The 22,182-nt window shown below is 44.2% G+C and overlaps 1 pseudogene; it reads right to left on the bottom strand.

The window, feature by feature from the left end:
• Positions 1-768: 768 nt before the first annotated feature.
• LOC104446214 lies at positions 769-21,903 on the bottom strand (annotated as a pseudogene).
• Between the last annotated feature and the right edge of the window lie 279 nt (positions 21,904-22,182).

Raw genomic sequence — 22,182 nt, 5'->3', positions numbered from 1 at the left:
AAATCACGTAAGGGTATTAAACCCAATTAGGGGCCCAGCATATGGGCTTAGACAAGGGCATAAAGTGAGAAAACTCGTCACTGCTTGACTAGGCAATGCAAATCTCTCATGACATTCACGGTGTTGTGTGGGTCAAAGACATTTGTTCATATCCAACTTTCGCTAAAAAACTTTTAGAATCTCAAGGGTTTTCTGCTGAGTGGCTTAAAGATAGAGTTGGCGCCGGCTTAGCAAGAGCAGAAGTCCCGATGATACCTTGGTGAAAAATGGAGATCAAAAAGCACCAAGAAGAATACTTTTTATTAACCAGAAACTCGAACTTGGATGGAATCCTAGGAGCGTAAGGTTTTCATGTTAAGTAGGCGTGAAAGACGTGATATTTTTGCTGCGAGTTTAGCAAAGAGTTTTAGACGCCTCGGTGGGAATTGAAGGTTAGTGAACACCCAGAAGTCAAGGCCTTGGACTTATTTATTTGGGAAAGGGTGAGGAAATTGATGATGTCTGGTTTTTTGGGAGAATGTCGATCACCACTTCATCTTAAGGGAAGTTAAATATCAATGCGAAGGTGGACAAAATGTGTGTAGGAGCCCGTATTCAAGGATCGGAACTCGAAAAACTAACATAGAACCCTCGAATTAATCATTCCAAACACAACCCAATTGCTTCCAAGTTTTGAAAAGATCAAACAATGTGATAATATATGGGGTCGGCAGTAAAGCTATAGACTAATAACCGAACCTCACGCGGCCTTTTTAAGTGTACCCACTGTTATCTTGTCATTATATCGGCAGGGTCCTCCGGACATTCGCATATGTTGGTGCCATAATACTGCTCTATGTCTCTAAGAATCTGGATCTCCTTGTCTTTGACAAAATTTACCACAACACCGTGCAAAAGCAGATGCGGATTGGCATTTGTAAATTGCAATGTCGATGAGAGATTTGTCGTTATACCCACGGCAAAAACAAAAAACTGAAAATAGGATTGTCGTTGCCTCCAGTTCAAGGTTCATAATGGTTACCTTCCGCCCAAAACGGCCTACTCGACCGGCCCGATGGACGTACAGCTCTCTGCTGTTGGGAAGATCATAGTTGACAACGAGACAAACCTACAGAGTGTATTGAGAACGATTCAGTCGTCCACTCGCGCAACTAAATGGTCGTGGCGCAACAGGAAAATAAGAAATTTGGCCTCCCGAAAAAGCAAGCATCCGACCTACCAATGAGTTGATGCACACAGCAGCCAAAAACGGTAGAATGTCATCATCTGCATTATTGCGATGTTAATTTTCAGGACTAACGTGCTCAACATCAATCCCTCGAGCCCACACATTGGTGGTGATCATCAACTGAGTTGCCCCAGATCGAAATCCAGCCATTACTGCATCTCTCTCCTTTTGAGGCATTTCCCCGTGCATGAAAGACAGTGAAGTTAGAATCACGCATCTTTTCAGCAAGCCACTCCACCTGCTCAACAAATATAAGGAAGACATGAAGAGCCACGGCACAAAATATAGATCAAAGAGAAATAGAGCAGTAGAGGTGTTGACGCCTAAAACTAGTTAGGTTTTCTTTTACTTTATTTTACTTTATTTTATCTTTTCGGATAATAAATAAACAAAAAAACAAGAAAAACAGAAAAAAAAAAAAAAAAAAAAAAGCCTCTGCATGGGCCTTCGGCCCATCTCCGCCTTAGCCCAGCCCAGCCGAGTCTTCTTTCTCCTTGCGCCACTGTAACACACGCGCGTGCAGGCGCGACGCCGGAGAGGGATGGACAGACGGCATCGCATGTGGAGCAGGGGAGCAGTTGGCGTCGACGGGACGTGACCAGAGGAGGAGATGATGGCGGATGGGACGGCGGCCCAACCGGCAGGTCGAAGCCTCGCCGACCGGCCGCTCCCACACCTATAAATAGAGGGGGGTCACCGTCGACGAAGGACACAGACATAGAGAGAGAAAGGAGGAAGAAAGAGAGAGGCGGCCGAAGCTCGGGGTCCCTGAGAGACTTTGGGGAGTTTGTGCGTAGGGTCGGCCGTGGCGTGGTGAGCTCGGGGGGTCCCCGAGAGACTTTGGGGAGTTCTCCGAGCGAGCCCGAGGGAGAGAGAGGGAAACTCGGCGACGGATCCGGCCAGATCTGACTGTCCAAGATCCATCGTCGCCGTCGTTGTCCGCCGCGATCGTTGCCACCAGTCTACTGTTGCCCTTGTTGCCGTCGCCTTTGCCACGCCATTGCCGAGCAGGTATCATGCCATCATCATCGCCGATGCCATCTCCCTCCCCATAGTTCAGTTATCTCAGCCGTCGCCGCCGTCTTCGCTGTCATCGTCACTGCAGCTCCTCAGTGCCGCGGATTCGCAAACCCTAGGGTTTGCGATTTTCCGGGTCGCGAAGTGGATTCGGACTCGGATAATCGGGTAGGGTTCGCGGTCTGTGGGCAGTGGGAGTCGGGTCGGGTGTTCGGGTCGGATTCGGGTAGGTTTTCGCTGAGGGAGTGGGTTGTTGGGTCGAGGTTGTCGGGTCAGGCCGGGTGTCCCTAAACACCCGGCCACAACGCCGTTTCATTAAATAATTAAAAAAAAAAAAAAAGAAAAAAGCCGAAAAATCCGAGTCGGGCCCGCGTCGGGTTCGTCGGCCCGAGTCGAACCCAACCCGCGGATCGACCCGGGCCGGTTTTGTTTTATTATTTTAATATAAAATAGTATTCTAATAAATAATAAATAAATAATTTATTTTCAAAAAAATAAAAAATGTTTTAATTTCCAGAAAATCAAAAATATTTAAAAAATGTTGAAAAAATGTTTTATTTTCTAAAAAAATCGATAAAAATTAAAAACAATTTATTTTCCGAAAATATTTTAAAAAAATATTAAAAAAAATATTTTATTTTCAAAAAAAAAAAAAAAAATAAAAAAATTTCATATTTTCCAAAAAAATCCAAAAATCCCTTTTGTGTCCAAAAAAATTAGAAAATGACTCAAAAAATGTTTTTCCTCCCAAAATGCATGGAAAATCCCTCGAACATCCAAAAACCTTAGGGTTTAAACAAGATTAGGTACCGAAAGGGCATTTGTCATTAACTAGTGTAATCAAGTCCCCGATCCTAATTTCTCTGGTTGCGCAGAGTGAGTATTTCTTCCGATACTTCACTTGGATTAGTGGCGACTCCATTTTAAAAATTGAATTACAGGTTAAAAACTTGAACCATTAAGTCGTGAATTGGTGGACTTGGGAGAGTCTGGGCTTAACCAAATTCAGCCAAGCCATTAGCCTCCTTAGGCGCTCATACCCGATCGCGGGTGCCGAGAAAAAAGAGGTCGCGACAGCTTGGCAACTCCGCTGGGGAAGTTGAGGACTTAGGCCTTTTTTGTCTTGTTTAAATTCTTTCCGGCGAGGTTTTTTCTTCATGCAGGTCAAAAGCTTAGAAATTTATTTTAATTTTGCTTAAAATAGATTCTTGTGATTATAAATTGTTGTGCATGCTTTACTGTTTTAGCACTACACATGGCACACACAACCCGGCCGCCGAACCTAGGCCGCCATAGGATTTCTAGGATGGTGTTAAGAAAGATACGACCTTGAACGCAAGACTGCGATGTAGAGGTTGCATTTCTTTTCCCCGAATTTCTTAGCCGAGGTTAGGAGGGTATGCTGCTAACGCGAGACTGCGACGGGCGGATATCCTTTTAACCTCACTAAGCCTTCTGAGTTAGAAATCGAGCCGCACATTCCATCTGTATGTCTCGTGCTTGCCATCTTATTTAAAAGCAAAGTAATTTATTTACTTTTACTTAGTCTCTTCGGCTCATGGCAACACAGGGTCAAGTTGTTTAGCCTTTTTTTAAATGCGATGGGAAGAATCGATATCAAGTTCATTCCTGCTCCAAAGAAAGAACTCCTCAGGTGGTGGAATCAATTAGATCAGCTTGGCCAAAAGCGTGTCAACATGAGGATTGATCATCTCCTCCCATTGCTCCAAATCAATATTCACTCTGGGGTCATGCAAGCCCTACCACATTTTTGGTGTTCGGAAACATCCACCTTCGTGTTTGGCAAATTTGAACTGACCCCCACTTTGGAGGAATACAGTCTCGCCATAGGAATGCCCCTGGGAGCGGAACTTGCTAAGCCACTAATCGGCATCGACCCCATAATCAGTCTATCACGTTTTCTAAAAGAGCATTCAGTAAGAGAAATTGTTAGAAACAACAACAATGCTTTCCCACTATCATCCTTAACTGAATGCTTTGAAAAAAAGTCGATGTCCCAAAAAACCAAGATCTTCCTTTTGGCGTTCTTTGGATTTATTGTCTTCCCCTATAGAAAGAATGCCATAAATCCTTCAATCACGGAGGTAATAAATCAAATTATTTTCAGAGCAGGATATGTAAACATGGTTTTGGCCGAAACATTTTTATCCCTTAACCATTTCAAAGATCAAAAAGAAAAAATCATGAGAGCCGCCCCAGAAATTTTACAAATGTGGTTCTTTTCCCATATCAAAGGATTTGGGCACCTCATGCAAATATTTGAAATTAATGAGTCCAAGCACCCACTCCAAAAGTTCCAAAGCTTGGAGAAATATTCTCCCGATGAAGAATATTCTCGATGGATTGACTTATTAAAAAACCCGCTCCCAGAGACATTCATATGGCGAACTAAGTGGTTCCTTGCGGGCGAGGCACGTTTTGCGCTTGATTATTATGATCCCATTCCACTAGTGGGTCTCTCCGGAGCTACCTCATACTATCCATATAGGGTGGCTCGCTAGTACAGAATCCTTCAAGAAGTCCCACCACCACTCAAGACAGGACTATTTCAAGTTTCTTTCAACCCCACCGGTTATGACTACTTAGAGGAAATCAACATAATTCATAATGCATGGGATAGATGTCACCCAGAGAAGATTATTGTACCCAGAAGATTGAAGGGACAGGAAAAAGCCCATCATGCATCCACCTTTTACATCCTCAACCATGGGATTCCTGAGGAGTTGCGGCCGGTAATCCCTGATGTAAGTAGCCAACTTACCAAGCAAGAAAGGATCAAGTCTCTTGAAGAAAGTTTGAAGACCAGCAAGAGGCGCATATCAAAGTTATCTCAAAAGAGCAAATCGCGTCGCAAGATCGAGACTTCCCATCGCATATAAAAATGGGTGTCATGGCTTTTTGATGTGAATATTTTAATATGAATGTCTAGGGTCGTCCTGACTTGTGTCAAAAATCCTTTTGGCATTGTATAAATCTCTTGTTAATAAATAAGAATGACTCGACCCTTGCCATGAGCCAGTGTTCCATGTGTTTCCTTTATTTATGTTTTCTCCATTTCCTGTGTTGACAGGTAATCACAACATAGCCATATTCACCAAATCCAAAAGCTTGGATGGCTGAAGAAAATGTACCAAGCCGTGTCGAGATTATGGAAAAAGAAATGAAGCAGGTCTTCAATGTGCTTCAACAACTCTCAAAGCAAATAGATTCCATCCAGGGCAAATTGGCCCCTACCCGGCCTCAATTGAAGTAGTATTACCGCAATCATCCACCCGAGGAGAGCAGGGAAGAGAAACCGATGATAGCATGCCCGAATTGGAGGATGACGCGCACCAATCATAGTTGAGAAAGTAAAACCCAGCATTTCATCTAAAACTGAGCATGATAAGCATCTGGAGAAGCTAGAAGAAAGGTTAAAGTAGCTGCAAGGCCTGCAGGATCCTACTCCAACATACCTCTCTATCTACTCCAAAGTCAAAATGCCCGAAAAGTTTAAGATGCCTGAATTTGAGAAGTACGATGGCACGACCTACCCAAGGGCTCACTTGCAAATGTACTTGGTTCGAATGACCTAGTACGTTAGTAATGTGCCTTTAATGATCCAGTTGTTCCAATCAAGCTTGGTAGGTCCCGCCTTAAGGTGGTACATCAAGAAAAACATAAACCTCATCAAAACATGGAGTGAAGCAAGTGAAGCATTCCTCAAGCAGTACAAGTTCATAATGGATATTACCCCTTCTCGTGAGGACCTCGATCGCACGGAAAAAAAAAAAACAAGAATCTTTCAAAGAATATGCTATTAGGTGGAGGAATCTTGCTGCCCAGATTAGCCCCGAGCCAACTGACTTTGAATTGAGAAAAATGTTCATCAAAACCCTCCCCTATGAATACCGCAACCGGATGGTGACTACAATCGCTGAATCATTCAATCAACTCATTCCAGTGGGAGAGCAGATAGAGATAGGATTAAGGGATGGTTGGTTCACCGAGCCTGTACCTGTCAACAGAAGGTTCAGCATGAAAAAGGATAAAGAGCCCCTGATCGATGTCAATGCCACCTACACTGCGAGTACCGGTCACCTCCCCACCATTCAGACAAGCGCAGGCCAACAACAGACCAATAGCCGTCAGCCTCAACGCTACAACAATCGAAGACAATTCACTCCATTTGCTGGATCTCCTTCCCTGGTTTTGGCAATCCTCGGAGCAAGAATCTCCTCTCAATTGAGCCAAAGCGACCCAATGCTGAAAGCTTCTCCAGCTATGACCCGTCCAAAAAATGCGATTATCACATGGGAGAAGTAGGCCATTCAACTGATGATTGCTTCATCCTTAAACATCGGATCTAGAACCTGCTGGATACTAAAGCCTTCTCATTCCAGACGACGAAACCAAATGTCCAAAGCAATCCGCTCCCTGATCATGCTGACAAAGTAAATGCCATATTTGGTTTTGAAGCCAGTCAAATAAAAAATGTCAATGCGCATACTGTTGACATCTACCGAGGGCTAGTAGAAGCCGGGTATTATTCAGATGACCAAATACCACCTTTGGCGACAATGGAAGAAAGGGTATCAAGGATGATAGAGGCCGGAATAATCGTACAAGTTGATCACACTAGCATAGTTTCCACTATATCACAAGTCCTCATCAACTGGGATGAGGAATGTGCCACGCTGAATGCCAAAAAAGAGAAGAAGAACTCCACCCCACCTGAGGATGTATCTGAAGAAGAGGAGCCATAGTCAAAGCATCGATAGAGGAAGCAGCTATAGTCATTGAAATCCCCCAGCCTTACAAATATGAATGTAATAATGCGGTACCATGGTCCTATGACCTTGATGTGGATTTAGTCACGAGATCTGGGCGAACCTATGCTCAAGCGAATGCACAGTCCGCTAAGCCTGTCACTGACGAAGAAGCCAAGGAGTTTTTGGCCGTAGTTAAGGCCAGCGAATACAATGTGGTGGAACAGTTACGAAAATCACCAGCACAAATCTCTCTGCTGGAGTTGCTTTAGACATCTGTCAAACATCTAAAATCCCTCATGAAGGTATTAAGTGAGGTACATGTCCCTGAAACGATTGAGCATGACAAACTCGAGGAATTTGTCAGCACCATTCTTCTGAAATATCAAATGGCATTCTCTGATGAAGAAATCCCTGAGGAGGGTAGAGGACACACCAAAGGCCTCTACATATCAGTCAAATGCAATGCATCTCACGTCGCCCGAGTGCTGATTGACAACGGATCTGCTCTTAACATATGTCCACTAGCGACACTGTCGCTTTCAAATAGATAGATCACGGATCCAGTACCCAAGACTTCTGTTCAAGCATTCGATGGAACAAAGAAGGAAACGGTGGGAGAGATTGAGCTCGACGTTCAAATTGGCCCAACCGTATTTAAAATTTTGATCCAGGTGATGGATATTTCCACTGCGTTCAATTTCCTCTTAGGGCGCCCGTGGATCCACGTCGCGGGAGCAGTACCTTCAAGCCTCCACCAAAGTGTGAAGTTCGTGGTTGGGGGAAAACTAATAACAGTTCGAGGAGAAGAAGACCACCGTATCTACCATGAGACAGCCATTCCTTATGTTGAGCAGGGTGACAAGAATGAAGCCAGCTATCAATCGTTTGAGCTCGTGTCTACTGTACACGAAACTCGAGGGACCTTGCCCCTCGTCCCCGAAGTATCAAGTGTTGCGATCATGGTAGGAAAAATCATGGTTGGACACGGTTTCATTCTAGGACAAGGGCTTGGTAAGGAAGGCCAGGGCATCCGTCAACCTATTGAAGCCTTGAGGAGACCCTACACTATCGGTTTGGGATACCTCCCGGATAGAAAAGCAAAGAAAAAAGTCAGCCTTTTATACCCCCGTCTCGAGGAAACTTTCCCGGGCTCAGCCCAGATGATGCATGAAGAGGAGGGAGTGATCAATACTCCAAATTGGTTCAACCTCGGGAGCTCAAACTTGCTCGTAATCCAAGAGGGCACAACTTGGCCCTCAAAGAAAGAGGGGTCGGATGACATGACCACCATGTTTGGAGACATTTCTATATGTGCTATTGAGGAGGAGCAGTTAGAAGGAATAGGCGATAACTTCTTATTCATCCAGCTTCAATGCCAAGTTGATGAACTACGCAAGACAGTACACCACTTGACGGAAAACTTCGCTCAAGCTACCCGCACATTCCGCTCTCGTCATAATGAGGATTTGGTAGAAGACCCTACTGATGCGATCTGGCAAGGGGTCCGGCTATCTCAGTCCTTAAAAAGCATGAGGCGATTCGCCTCTTCCTAAATCGATGGCCATCGTTTTCCCATCCTCCTAGAGCAAGGGCTAATCACCAGGGAACTGAGTCATCCTACTCCCGAGTACTGCCTTGATTATGATCCATCCAAGCAATGTGATTATCATTCAGGGGAATTAGGACATTCGTTAGATGGCTGTACCATCCTGAAAGACAAGGTTCAGGATCTTTTAGATGCTGGGGTATTCACGTTTCGCTCTCCGTGGCTGTGTTTTGGCAAAGATCACCTCCTCGTGGTACCCAGCACTCGTACCATGTTCCCTGAGCATGCTAAGGAAGCACGTAGAGGAGAGATGATCATGGACACTTTGGGTCAGCCAAATGGTAAATTTGACTACTATGTCAATTATTCAATCCCCCAAAGTTTCTATGATCATCATCACCACATCGTCCCTGATGGATGGGAAGGCATGGATGATCCGGAATTTGCAAAGCCGCAAGCACAGGGAGACATGGCTGGCAGCTGGTATGAAGACTTCTTCGTGGGCGCTATCAATGAAGGACCGCCGGGGGAAATGGGCGCAAACCCGCTCGAGTAGAATCCTTTTTATTTCCTTCGCATACTCCCCTACGTGGGAGCCTGTACTTTTTTTAAGAGCCTGGCTTGTTTTGTTTTCAACATCAGTTCCACCCGGGGAACCATTTTTTGAAATCACTATGTAAATCCGTCTATTAATAAATAAAGTTGAAAACATTTTGAGGGCATGAGGAGACATACTAAACTGGCCCGTTGATGATAGCCAGCCGTCAAATGAAAGAAGAAATCTGAGGCCCGGGTCTCCTCATGTTTCCTTATCCTAAACCTTCAAGAGCAATTTATCACATTTCCAAAAAAAAAAAAAAAAAAAGAGCATGCATACTACTAACCTTATTTGTCCTCTTAGCCTATCTACTCTATGACACAGGAATGATCTAGCGGTAGGCAAGGGTATGGGGGCGGTCCAAACCAACATCGTGGATAGCCATGATAGCAATTCTGATAGCTCAGATGATGACTTCAATAATTCCGATGAAGTTCAACGAGACTGGGAGCGTCATGAAGAAACAAGGCCTTCCACCACTGAAGACACCGTCATCGTCAATTTGGGCAGCACAGAAGGTCCAAGGGAGATAAAGATTGGCGCAAGCCTTCCTAAAGAAGAAGCTGCAAGCTTGATTGCCCTCTTAAAAAGGTATCAAGACATATTCGCATGGTCATACGCGGATATGCCAGGCCTTGATCCAATGATCGTGGAGCATAGTTTGCCAACCAACCCCGACATAGCCCCCAAGAAGCGGCTAAGAAGAACCAAGCCGAATCTGTCAAAAAGATTGAAGAAGAGGTAATGAAACTCCTCGAAGTGGGCTTCATTGAAGTCTCGCGATACCCCAGCTGGGTAGCAAACATTGTGCTAGTGAAGAAGAAGGATGGTCGAATACGTATTTGTGTCAACTATCGTGATTTGAACAAGGCAAGCCCGAAAGATGATTTCCCATTACCCCACATAGACGTTCTGGTGGATAGTACTGCAGGATTCAAATTGTTCTCTTTTATGGATGGATTCTCGGGATACAACCAAATAAAGATGAAGGAGGAAGATAAGGAAAAAACGGCGTTCATTACTCCATAGGGAACTTTCCATTATAAGGTCATGCCTTTTGGCCTGAAAAATGCTGGAGCAACTTACTAGCGAGCCATGGTCACCCTTTTCCATGACCTGATGCACAAAGAAATTGAAGTATACGTCGATGACATGATCGCTAAAACCAGACATGGAGAGAACCATGCGAAGACCCTGGAGAAACTATTTGAGTGACTTCGACAGTTTAAGTTGCGCTTGAGTCCAACGAAATGTGTGTTTGGGGCAACTTCTGGCAAATTACTTGGATTCATTGTAAGCTGTGAAGGAATAGAAGTAGATCCATCGAAAACCAAGGCGATATTTGAGATGCCTCCTCCTTCGACTGTAAAAGAAGTCCGGAGCTTCCTGGGAAGATTAAATTACATTGCCCGATTCATTTCCCAGCTTTCTGAAACTGCAAAACCATTCTTTAAACTTTTCAGGAAGGATGCACAAATTAAATGGGATGATGATTGCCGACTGGCATTTGAAGACCTAAAGCAGTACTTGATGAAACCCCCGATTCTAGTACCTCCAGTTCCGGGGCACCCTTTAATCCTCTACCCTACCATCAACAGTGAATCCTTAGGTGCAATACTGGCACAAAAAGAGCCCCATGACCAGAAGGAGCGAGCCATCTACTATTTGAGCAAAAAGTTCATCACATCAGAACAAAACTACTCCAAATCAGAAAAAACATGCGCCGCATTAGTATGGGTGTTGCATAGGCTCCGACAGTATACCTTGCATTACCAAACTTTCCTCATAACTGAAAGTGATCCTATCAAGTATTTGCTCAGTCGCCCAGCATTGGTAGGAAAATTGGCTAAATGGCAAATCCTAATCTCGGAATTCGACATTCAAGTGATGTCGCAAAAATCAGTTAAAGGGCGGGTGATTGCTGATATGTTAGCAGACTATCCTAAAGAAGTACACAAGAATAATCCCCCAGACGATCGAATATCCGCGGTAGAAGAAGACACATAGACTATGTTCTTCGACGGAGCTGTAAATTTGTCAGGCTTCGGCACTGGGGCAGTCTTGATATCCCCAAATGGACAACATTATCCTGTGGCTGCACAATTGATATTTCCATGCACCAACAATATAGCCGAGTATGAAGCATGCATCCTCGGCCTGCAAGCGGCTATTGAAATGGGAGTGACAAAGCTAAAGGTGTTCGGCGATTCTACCTTAATAATCCTCCAGACGTTGGGCGAATGGAAGACAAAAGATGCCAAACTTGTGCCTTATCATGGTTACTTAGAAAAATTGGCGGGAAAATTCCAAGACATCTCATTTGAATACCTACCTAGAATTTATAATCAGTTCGCTGATGCACTAGCAACGCTATCATTTATGTTGCAAGCAACGAAAGGGTTAGAAATAAAGCCTTTAAAAATTGAAGTCCTGGCAAGACAGGCCTATTGCATGGCTATAACTGAAGAACCCGATGGGAAACCCTGGTATCATGATATCATAAAATACGTCCAGAAGCAAGAGTTCCCTGAAAAAAGCACTCCCTTTGATCGAAAATACCTAATGAAAATGGCTTCAAAGTTTTTCGTCATTGGCGAAAATCTATACAAAAGATCGTATGACTTAGTCCTGCTAAGATGTGTGGATGCAGCTGAAGCCACACGAATAATGCAAGAAATACATGAGGGAGTATGTGGCCCTCACATAAATGGACGTATGTTGGCCAAGAAGATAATGAGACTGGGTTATTACTGGCTCTCCTTAGAGAATGATTGTGCCCAACATGTACGGAGTTGTCATCGTTGTCAAATTCATGGAGATAAGATAAATGTCCCTCCAACTAAATTGCATCAGTTATCTGAGCCGTGGCCGCTTTTAATGTGGGGCATCGATGTAATTGGCCCAATTAACCCAAAGGCATCAAACGGGCACCGTTTCATCTTGGTTGCAATTGATTACTTTTCAAAATGGATTGAGGCCACATCATATGCAATCGTAACTGCGCGAAATGTCATGAAGTTTATCAAACGTGACATAATCACCCGGTATGGCGTGCCAGATTCGATCATCACCGACAATGGGACAAACCTGAACAACAAGCTGATTGATCAATTATTTTTTAAGTTCAAGATCCAGCATTTGAACTCATCCCCTTATCGTCCGCAAATGAATGGGGCTGTTGAGGCCGCCAACAAGAACATCAAGAGAATCCTAGCCAAGACGGCTGAAAATTACCGCGACTGGCATGAGAGGCTACCCTTCGCACTGACAGCATATTGAACTTCGATTCGAACTTCTACTGGAGCAACCCCTTTTTCCTTGGTTTATGGTATGGAGGCGTTTTACTGTGGAAGTAGAAATCCCTTCCCTACGAATTTTATCCCAGTGGACTATCTAAGGAAGAATGGACACAACAAAGGCTCGAGCAGCTGAACATGATCGATGAAAAGCGACTGAAAGCCCTCTGCCATGGTCAGTGTTATCAGCAGAAGGTAGCTCGATTATTTAATCAAAAAGTGCGACCCAAGAACTTCGAGATAGACGAGCTAGTCTTGAGAAAGACGCTGCCAATCTTTCCGAGCCACGGAGGCAAGTTCGCCCCAAATTACAAGGGTCCTTATGTAATAAAAAGATACTCCTGGAGGAGCCTTGATCCTAGCCGAGATGGATGGGCAAGAATTCTCTAAACCAGTTAATTCGGATGCTGTAAAAAAGTACTATCCTTAAAAGATGTTCCTTGTCTGGCATTGCCAAACGCTTCTCTATCAAATTGTAAATGCCTATGCACCTTTCATATATGAGTGATGTATTTACACCATCATAAATAATGTGTGTTCGGTTGACTTAATGAAGGGAAATGAATGGTAATCACTAGCATTTAGGGAAATGTCAAAAATCAAGTAGCAAGCTCGATGAGCAAATCAACATTACCCAGGCAGACGTGTAAGAGTAATCCATGTCATTTTCGCCCAGCTCGGTGTAAAGGACGCATCGTTCAGGAGCCGGTCTGGTTAGAAGGAACCTCCTCTCCCAGTTAACAATCTTAGAATCTGAAAGCCTCACTTCTTGTTCTAGACGCATGCCCTCGCAAGAAGTAATTATCCATCTCAAATTCCATGGAAGTTCGAGATACATGACGGTGCCCAATGCCGCTAATCAAGGACAAAATGGGAAATTCCCCAAAAGGAATGCATTGAAAGTGAGTCAGCAACCAGCAATCATGCCTACGTGGCCACAAGTAGGAAAGGCCGGTCGAAGGAAGCATGGATCTGTAAAAAGACTGTCATCAACATTCAAGTATCCCTAGAAGCCAGCTCATATAAACTCTGGGGAAATGCAGCTTGGTGTCATTTCTAACACTCACTCTCTGAACTTATATTGACAGGAAGCATTGGGATTCAAGGGCCAGGCTTAATGGTTAAATGGGGCAAACCAAGTGATCCAAACCGGGACGAGAGCGGGGACACCCGATCAAATTCTCCTTTAGCTGATTATTAACGTGTCATGTCCCTAATCAATATGAGCAATCTATCGACACTCATTTGTGAATAACCTTTGTAAATAACTCCTTTGATATTCAGATTTCAACGCATTTGTGAATACCATTTCACCAAGCAAGCACCCTTAAAGCCATTAATAAGTTTTTCTTGAGTAAAAACCGTTCATTTATTTTGAAAGTACAAACTCTTTCGCATCATACACTGCATGCCTTCTTCCAAATGAATTTTGCGTGATGATTTTGTCTATCTAAATCTTTGATTCTATTAAGGATTATTAGAATAGACAGCTAAGTGAAGAATACAAGATTAATTGGGCATGCTGGATGAGGCGCGTCAGAATGATGACAGGCAAGCTATATCCTACATACAGTCCCCTATCTATACACTTGTGAAATGAGTGCAGAAGATTCCATGACTACAGGGTAAAGAGTTCTCTCGCGAATGGTACGACAACCAAAATAGTGAGAGGCATTTCATTGTTCACCCCATTAAGCCCCATACACTGGTGAAGCTTCTCTCATATCCCCATCAAAGAACCACCCCACACTGGGGCAAGTCGAAAACAATTCAACATCACAAGGTGAGAAAGGGGATAGAAATTTTCTTGCTTGCACTTGAATCAATTTTCAAGTGTCTTTATTGCATATGAACACTCACATTAATTTAAGTGCCCTAGAGTCATGAAGCGCAATTCTTTCTTTACGCACTTGTATTCATTGTACAACCCAAGTGAGTCTGTAATTTTACCCTCACATCAAGACAAAGCAGAAGTTACTGCCATTTAAGCAGCATAGCCCAGAGCGCCTACTGAAGATGAAGACTCAAGAGTCTAATAACGGTGCTTCGATTGAACTTGTCTAGGCCAGTTCCCCCAACGACAAGAATGAAGAAGCATGGGCATAAAAAAGCAGCGTACCTGGTAAAAGCAAGGTCAATGCCCATAAATGAAGAACTGGAATAAAAATAGGGGCATGAAAAAGCAGTGTGCCTAGTAAAAGCAAGGCCAATGCCCCCCAATCAAAAATACAGCCAAGAAAATGTTGCTGTTGTGGTCCATAGAATCTCCATTTGACAGTGAGAAGAAAGACCGGTGACAAATGCCAAGGCAATAACCAGCTCTACCTTTTTACACATGAATCAAGCCTACGTTGCATCCCATTGTAAAGGTCTCTTCAAACTAGGGGCACTTCAATTAACGTAGGATTTCATATGTCTATAAACATCGCTCGAAGAAGTACGAGCAAGATTACTCTACCTCTTTTCGCAGGGTTCTTGACTTGTAAACCCAGAGATGATCGTGCAACATTTTCGTCCATCAGCTTCAACCTTGATGGTCCCCTTTGACGAGCCGCTGACCAAGACTTCATCACAGTTTCAACAAAGACCTCTCACATTGGTAAAGTTGTACCGTTTGCAAGAATACTCGGACCCTGTTGACATGATGACAGCGAGATAGTGTGGTCCTTATGAATCCTGCATCAATGGTCAAGATAGCCTTTTCCATGAGAGTGAGTGAAAAGTCATTTCAGACTGAAAGTCCCTCATCTGGCATGCTTAAGAAATCTACATTCTAAATGAAGGTTGTCTTTCAAAATCCTCCCAGGTGGAAATCAGATGATGCAAAATTGACAAAATTATCATGCATGAATCTCATTTTGAGCTCATGAATTTACAGCATATACGATCATGTGTAAATAACATACATACTTTCAGAGATAAGAGATTTTGCTAGGTAAGCATATCCCTATCCCCATTTGTCTTAAGGTACCTACCACTGTTTAGGTACTCTCTTCTTGACACTCAACCTATTCAAGTCGTCCCTTGAGTTTGGGTGCTTGTAATTGTCTCAGTATCCCGTTGTCTTTGAGTACCCACCACTTACCGGGTACTCCCTTTTTCCCGACACTCGACCTGTCCAAGTTGTCATCGGAGTATTGATACATGTAACTGACCAAGTATCCCCTTATCATTGAATATCTACTGCTGTTTAGGTATCCCTATTGTCTTTGAGTACCGGTCATCGTTCGGATACTCCCTTTTCCTAACACTCGACCTGTTCAAGTTGTCCCCAGAGTATTGATACTTGTAACTGACCAAGTATCTCTTGGAATACCTACTGTTGTCTAGGTATCCCCATATCGTCAAGTACCCACGTTGTCCAGGTATATCATTTTCATGACACTTAACTTGCCCAAGTTGTCCCCAAATATAGTAGTTGTTCAAGCATTCCACTGCTTTGTGTGCCAATGCCTACCTAGGTATGCTTCCTTACACTTGGACCAACTGAATGGTCCCAGGTTGTATCATTAAATACTTGTGTTCATCCAAGTATTCCAGTACTTTGTACACCTGTGGCTATCCAGGCGTTCCACCCCTTTTAAGTGCTTACGGCCATCCAGGTAAGCCTCGTGCTACACTCAAGTTTGTATTACCAGAAGGTGAGAGACCTTCACGAATATCCCAGCTACGCCTTTGATATTCCCATTTACCAGGAGATGAGACACCTTCACAAACATCCAGGTATCCCCAAAGAGTTTGTACCTGTGATTGTCCAGGTACTCCTTCGATACTTGTGATCATCCAGGTATCCCCCAAGAGTTTGTACCTATGGTTGTCTAGGTATCCTCCAAGAGTTTGTACTTGTGATCATCCAAGTACTATCTCCCAACAAGCAGATGCTCTAAGAAAGGTCGGCGCATCGTGCCGAGAAAGGTCGAGTTCCAACTAGTGTCCTCAATACAAATCAGGCACCCACAATGAGATGCCCTGAGAAAGGTCGGTGCATCTCCCGTCAAGGCGACCGAAGAAAGGTTCGAGTCCTAGACAAACCATTGATTGTTTTAACAGGCGACCGAAGAATGGTTCGGGTCCGAGACAAACCACTGATTACTCCAATAGGTGACGGAAGAATGGTTCAGTCCCGGAGGAGCAATCTCCCGTCAAGGCGACCGAAGAAAGGTTCGGGTCCTAGACAAACCATTGATTGTTTTAACAGGCAACCGAAGAATGGTTCGGGAAAAGCAATTTCCCGTCACGGCGACCGAAGAATGATTTGGGTCCGAGACAAACCACTGATTACTCCAATAGGCAACCGAAGAATGGTTCGGGTCCTGGAGGAGCAATCTCCCGTCAAGGCGATCGAAGAAAGGTTCGGGTCCTAGACAAACCATTAATTGTTTTAACAGGCGACCGAAGAATGGTTCGGGTCCTGGAGAAGCAATTTCCCGTCACGGCGACCGAAGAATGGTTCGGGTCCGAGACAAACCACTGATTACTCCAATAGGCGACCGAAGAATGGTTCGGGTCCTGGAGGAGCAATCTCCCGTCAAGGCGACCGAAGAAAGGTTCGGGTCCTAGACAAACCATTAATTGTTTTAACAGGCGACCAAAGAATGGTTCGGGTCCTGGAGAAGTAATTTCCCGTCACGGCGACCGAAGAATGGTTCGGGTCCGAGACAAACCACTGATTACTCCAATAGGCGACCAAAGAATGGTTTGGGTCCTGGAGGAGCAATTTCCCATCAAGGTGACTGAAGAAAGGTTCGGGTCCTAGACAAATCATTGATTGTTTTAACAGGCGACCGAAGAATGGTTCGAGCCCTGGCAAAACAACCTCCTCATATCTCCAGGTAAGTTGACGCCTTGATACTTGCCAAACTCGGGGTTCACACCCTATCTCACTCACTCCCGGTAAGTAACTACAGGTATCTTCCTATCTATCTTAGTATATGTAATGTTATATTGCTCTTTTTCTGCATAGAACAATAGGTCCCAAGTAAAATATAATCCGTTACGCATGTATAGATAAAATTAAGGCATCAGTTTGTCTTTGAATGCAACCTCTGTGAGCTCACCTTCAAAGAGGGGCAGCTGTTGACGCCTAAAATTAGTTAGGTTTTGTTTTACTTTATTTTACTTTATTTTATCTTTTCGGATAATAAATAAACAAAAAAAAAAAAAAAAGAAAAACATAAAAAAACATAAAAAAAAAGCCTTCGCATGGGCCTTCAGCCCATCTCCGCCTCAGCCCGGCCCAGCCGAGTCTTCTTCCTCCTTGCGCCACTGTAACGCACGTGCGTGCAGGCGCGACGCCGGAGAGGGATGGACAGACGGCATCGCACGTGGAGCGGGGAGAGTTGGCGTCGACGGGGCGTGATCGGAGGAGGAGATGATGGCGGATGGGACGGCGGGCCAACCGGCGGGTCGAAGCCTCACCGACCAGCCGCTCCCGCGCCTATAAATAGAGGGGGGTCACCGTCGACGAAGGACACGAGACATAGAGAGAGAAAGGAGGAAGAAAAAGAGAGGCGGCGAAGCTCGGGGTCCCCGAGAGACTTCGGGGAGTTTGAGCGTAGGGTCGGCCGTGGCGTGGTGAGCTCGGAGGGGTCCCCGAGAGACTTTGGGGAGTTCGCCGAGCGAGCCCGAGGGAGAGAGAGGGAAACTCGGCGACGGATCCGGCCAGATCTAACCGTCCAAGATCCATCGTCGCTGTCGTTGTCCGCCACGGTCGTTGCCACCAGTCTACCGTTGCCCTTGTTGCCGTTGCCTTTGCCGTGCCATTGTCGAGCAGGTATCGTGCCGTCATTGTCGCCGACGCCATCTCCCTCCCCATAGTCCAGTTATCTGCCGTCGCCGCCGTCTTCGCCGTCATCGTCACCTGCGGCTCCTCGGCGCTGCGGATTCGCAAACCCTAGGGTTTGCAATTTTCCGGGTCGCGAAGCGGTCGGACCGGATAATCGGGTAGGGTTCGCGATCGTGGGCGGTGGGAGTTGGGTCGGGTGTTCGGGTCGGATCCAGGTAGGTTTTCGCCGAGGGAGTGGGTTGTTGGGTCGAGGTTGTCGGGTCGGGCCGGGTGTCCCTAAACACCCGGCCACGACGCGCGTTTCATTAAATAAAAAAAAAAAAAAAAGAAAAAAGCCGAAAAATTCGAGTCGGGCCCAACGCGGATCCGACCCAGGCTGGTTTTGTTTTATTATTTTAATATAAAATAGTATTCTAATAAATAATAAATAAATAATTTATTTTCAAAAAAAAATGTTTTAATTTCAGAAAATCAAAAAAATATTTTAAAAAATGTTGAAAAAATGTTTTATTTTCTAAAAAAATCGAGAAAAATTAAAAGCAATTTATTTTCCGAAAATATTTTAAAAAAAATATTTTAAAAAAAAATTTTATTTTCCAAAAAAAAAAAAAAAAAAAAAAAAATTTCATATTTTCCAAAAAAATCCAAAAATCCCTTTTGTGTCCAAAAAATTAGAAAATGACTCAAAAAATGTTTTCCTCCCAAAATGCATGGAAAATCCCTCGAACATCCAAAAAAACCTTAGGGTTTAAACAAGATTAGGTACCGGAAGGTCATTAGTGATTAACTAGTGTAATCAAGTCCCCGTTCCTAATTTCTCTGGTTGCGCAGGAGTGAGTATTTCTCCCAATACTTCACTTGGGTTTCTAATCAACCCACCCCAAATTGATTAGTAACGACTCCATTTTAAAAATTGAATTACAGGTTAAAAACTTGAACCATTAAGTCGTGAATTGGTGGACTTGGGAGAGTCTGGGCTTAACCAAATTCAGCCAAGTCATTAGCCTCCTTAGGCGCTCGTACCCGATCGCGGGTGCCGAGAAAAAAGAGGTCGCGACAAGAGGTCTTCACGATCTCTAAGTCATCGAGATGTTTATGTTCCACCTCAAGTGTGGAACCCAACGTGGTTGGTGTCGTACCTTCCGCTTAGTGTTGCAGAATACAACTCCTTGGCTTATGGGGCAGTTGTCATATATATCACACAGAGTGTCAAATTTCCAGTCTTCTCTTTCCACTGGCACCATGTACTGGTCGACGCGCTGCAACCATACGAAGTAAAGGAAGGATTGTGTCAGAAGAATCTCATGATCCCTAGTCGCCATCAAATGCAACTAACCCAATGAAGCTCACCTCCAGCATCAGCTCATCACGCTTCACAACAATCCTTATGGGATCGGTCATGAATCTTCCTGTCATCTCTAATATCTCAGTGGGGAAGGTTGCTGAAACTAAGACAACCTGCAGAGAATGCCACTCATGCATTAGCCAGTTGTGAACATGAATGTGTCTGAGCGACTCCCTAACAACTGATTTAATTTAGAACGAAGCAAATCATAGCAATGTGCTGAAAAATTACGAAGCGCACATCATGGGGAGAGAAGCATGTCTCGTCGTAGTAAAAAATCTAATACTCATCAGACAAGACAAGGAGAAAAAGAAAAGAACAAGTGCCCTATTCATAGTAGAACTATGAAGCCAAAAGACAACCGTTTTATCCACCTTGTACATGCTCTAATGTCCGAATCAAGTAGATATTCAGGAGGATGAAGGACGAAAGAAAATTCCAGATCTCTCATCAAATTTTGAATTTTATAAAAATTAAATGCTCCATCTTGCAGCATGTTGACTAATGCAGAAAGACCTTTTGGAAATTCTAGGAATCAGCTGAGGAGGAGAAGGGATGACTATCTAGATTGATAATGATCGAAAAGTGAAGAGCATTTCTTAGATTGGACTTAAGAAGAAGTAATGGCATTCGGTTTTATTAGGATAATGCAATGGAATTAAGCCAAGGGCTGGGAATACTTGGGACTATTACTGGGGTTATTGCGTAAAAGAAGTCATCTTTACTACTACTACTACTACTACATTGATTCAACATGAAGGACAGGCAACCTGAAGCTCTGGAGGAAGGAATCTATAAACATCATAGATTTGATCCTTAAATCCTCTGCTCAGCATCTCATCAGCTTTGTCCTGGCAAAAATATAGGTAAGTGAATAGAGAGAACTTGTTTTGCAGAAAGCAGAAGGAAACTTGACAGGATCCGAAGTCGAAGGAGGTGATGCAGTGCACTCACAAGGACTAGGAGTTTGATGGCTCTGGTGTGAAGAGTTCTCCTCTTTATCATGTCGAGCACCCTGCCCGGAGTTCCGGCACAACATGAACTCCGTGTTCCAATTTCCGGATATCTTCACCCATGCTCTTGCCTCCAACGCATGCATGGGCTAGCACATTCCTGTAATAACCAATAGCCAGCACAACTCTCTCCGTCTGACTCGCCAAATCCCTCGTAGGTGACAAAATCAGCACTTGCACACTGAACAGAACATGAAGGAAGCAAATTAGCTAAGACAAAATCGATGGCCACAAGGCAGCAACCAAATTCAAATTGCAACTTTCAGAGAGCCAAATAAACAGGAGTAGCTTGAAAAATCAACAAAATACAAGCAACAGAGTCACGGATACTTAATAGTAGGAGCTTGTTGACAAGTGCATCCAGGATATTTGCTACACAACTAAGCACACCCACATTGCAGTTTCAATTATACTAATGCTCGTGTTATATAGAATCAATAATGTAAGAACAAAACTATTCGTTTTCCTTGATAATGAAGAAAACCTTTCGTGCCTTGCAAGTGCCTAAAATATTTAGTTAAGAGGACCCACTTAAACATTCCGATATAATATACATATATAACCTGAATAAGTGCATAAACTCAGGCTACGCTTAATTCCAAAGAAAGCTTCTCAAAACAAAGTTCACGAACAAATTCCTTAGACTAAGGCTTGAACTTCTTTCAGGGCCATCCGAGGGGTGATGGTAAAACTAAAAGCCAGCATCCCTCTGCCTCAACATCAGAACATCTCAAATTGTTGAGTTAACGAGGTCGAAAACCAAAAATTCTTCCTCTCAGAGCGATTGAATTTTGTTACGCCAGAAATTCGAGAGAGAGAGAGAGGGTTCGCCAATTTTTATTTTTATTTTTTAAAATAATCTTTGGTGTCATAGTTTGAGCTCTATAATGTTAATGACTCATCTTACCCTCCAAAGCAAAACGCATAACATGCCTCAACCTAATTCCACTAGAAAACCGATAGTGACAGAAGGGTCTTCGCTCAAGAAGAGGATCGCGTACTCTCTTGTGGAGGTGTCCACGATTTGGCAAGACGCGAGGGCAAACGTGGAGGTCTTGCCCGTGCCGGATTGCGCCTGAGCGATCACGTCTCGGCCTCGGACAATTGGCACCACGGCTCGCTGTTGAATCGCCGAGGGCTTGTCGAACCCGTGGCCGTAGATCCCACGGAGAACGTCGTCGAAGCTCAGGCCCATGCGGTCGAAGCTCGACAAGGCCTCCACGCCTGTCGCCGTCTCGAATGTCGCCGCCGCCGGCCGCGATCGGGTCGCCGGAACTGGCCTTGCCATCAAGGACGTCGCCATTACTGAATCCAAAGAGATGAGGAAAGGGCAAGAGAGCAGTCTCGTCTCTCTCTGGAATTGATGAGTGAGCGGGAGGGAGGAAGCGCTTCTCTCAAACAGGGCCAAAAGGACTTCGTGTACATCAAGGATTATGTCAATCTCAAATCAGGATCTATCTAGAGTATCCTGATTTTATCAAACAAGATCATGAAATGAACATCGTCTCAAATAAAGTCTGAAGGGACGATATGACCTTGGGTAAGAGAAATTACTTCGACCCAAGACATTAGCATTTAAAAA

Source organism: Eucalyptus grandis, chromosome 5, assembly GCF_016545825.1.
Source record: "Eucalyptus grandis isolate ANBG69807.140 chromosome 5, ASM1654582v1, whole genome shotgun sequence".
Lineage (NCBI taxonomy): Eukaryota > Viridiplantae > Streptophyta > Magnoliopsida > Myrtales > Myrtaceae > Eucalyptus > Eucalyptus grandis.
Note: the sequence above shows the minus strand (reverse complement) of the source record. Positions and strands in the feature narration are given on the sequence as shown.